Below are 2436 nucleotides of genomic sequence, written 5' to 3'. Positions count from 1 at the left end.
AAGTAGCTGAAAATTAAATAACATAGTTCTAAATAATCTATGGACCAAAGAAGAAATTAAAAGGAAAATGAACAATTCTTTTACATTAAATGATGAAAATAAAACCTATAGGAGATAACTAGGGAAATCATAGAGATGAGATGACTATAGACATTTAAAATGCATGTATTAGACAAGACCTGAAATCAATGATTGAGTTTTCAAATCAAGAAGAAATACAGGGCCTCCCCGATGGTGCAGCGGTTGAGCGCTGGGTTGCGAAGCTGCCCACAGCCTTTGCAGCGCAAGTTTGATTCCCGGCTGCTCCCCGGCCACCGGAGGAGGGTCCCACATGGCGTGCAGACCTCTCCTGCCGCCTGCTGCTCCCCTCAGCAGTGTACTTCGGTCCCTCTGCCTGCTCTGCTCCCAGCTCTGGCTCTGGTGAATTCTCTCACCCTCCTGTGCTCCTGACTGTACCCAGTGCTTGTATAAATAAATAAATAAATAAATCTAAAAAAAAAAAGAATAAATACAAAGCATTTAGAATCTGATGATAAAAATCAAATACAGGGCCTCCCCGGTGGCGCAGCCGGTTGAGCGCAGCGCTGTGAAGCTGTCCGCGGCCCCTGCAGCGTGGGTTCGAACACGGTGGGCCCGCAAGAATCCCACATAGCCTGACCTCTACTGTCTTGCTGGCTGCTTCCCTCAGCAGTGTATTTCTGTCGTCTGCCTGTTCTGCTCCCTGCTCTGCCTCTGGTGAATCCTCTCACCCCTCCCATACGTCTGCCCTGTACCCCAGCTCTTGTATAAAAATAGATAAATCTTAAAAAAATAAAATGAATAAAATAAGTTGATATTTAAAAAAAATCAAATACAGATAAGAGCAGAAATCAAGAGCAAAGGGGGAAAAATGATACTGTTACCAAAGCCCAAATTTGTTTCTTAAAAAATTACTTATATTGGGCCTCTCCGGTGGCGCAGCGGTTGAGCACTGGGTTGCAAACTGCCCGCAGCCTCTGCAGCGCCGGTTCGATCCCCGGCGGCCCCGGTCAGCGTAGGTGGGTCCCACAAGAAGCACAGACCTCTCTCCTGCCGCCTGCTGCTCCCCTCAGCAGTGTACTTCAGTCTGCCTGCTCTGCTCTCTGCTCTGGCTCTGGTGAATTCTCTCACTCTCCCGCGCTTCTGACTGTACCCAGTGCTTGTATAAATAAATAAAAATAAATCTTTAAAAAAAATTACTTACATTGACAAATTATTAAATTTCAAAACTGAATTTAAAAATGGAGAAAACACGAATAACATTATCAGGAATTCAAGATTAGATATTACTTAAGATAAGCTAACCATTAAAAGGGCAATAAAAGAAAATTATAAACATCTTCATGTAACTACATTTAACAACATGAAAGGAAAGAACTAACTTTTGCAAAGTGCAATTTACCCAAACTGCCTCCAGAAATAAAAATTGAAAAACTATCTCTATTAAAGAACTTAACTTTATAATCAAAAGCTTTCACATAAATAGCACCAGATCTAGATGTTTTCACTGGGGAATTCTATCATAACACTTAAATGAGAAATACTAGCAATCTAACAAAACTCATTCAGGCAATAAAGGAGAAAGAAATGCTTCCCCATGTAATTGATGAGGTCAACATAAATGCTGAAAACAAAACCAGACAAAGTTATTAGGAGGAAATAAAATTAGAGGTCGATAAATCTTATAAATATAGGTGCAAAACTGCTCTACAAAACACTGGCAAATTCAATCCAGCAATATATAAAAATACTTAGGAAGTGAGGTTTACCTCAGAAATTTAATGTTGATTTAACATTAAAAAACTAATCAATTAGCAGAATAAAGAAGAAAAAATACATGGCCATATCAATAGATGCAGAAAGATATCCATAAAACTAAATATCCATTCACAATCAAAACAAAAACCCTGAGCAAACTGTTAACACAGGAAACTTCCTCAATCTATCAAGAAGCATCTGCAAAAACTCCTAACATCATAATTAATGGTAAAACACTCAAAATGTTCTACAAATTCAAAGTTAAGGCAATAGTCTCTGTTCTCCTATTTTTATTATATATTGTAGTGGAGGTTTTAGTCAGAGCAGGAGAATGAGAAAAACATTGGAAAATTGAATTTGGAGAAATACAACTTTTTCATCGTAGCCGTCATGCCCTCCAATGTGCTCTTCAAGTGCTTTTCAAGGACTCCTGGCAGGTCCCTAGTCTCTTTCAGGGTATGTGAGGTACAAGTTATTTTTTTCACAACACTACACTGTTACTTGCATCTTCCTTCTGATTGTCCCTTGCTTGTACAGTGTACTTTTTAGAGGTTACAAGTTGTGTGCTATTCAATAGACAAAAGGCAGAAACAGATAGGAGGATCCAGCCATGTTATAGTAAACCTGACATTTAAGAAATTTTCAAAAATGTGAAACAAT

The sequence above is a fragment of the Talpa europaea genome (assembly GCF_964194135.1).
Source record: "Talpa europaea genome assembly, chromosome: 1".
NCBI classification, from domain to species: Eukaryota; Metazoa; Chordata; class Mammalia; order Eulipotyphla; family Talpidae; genus Talpa; species Talpa europaea.
Note: the sequence above shows the minus strand (reverse complement) of the source record.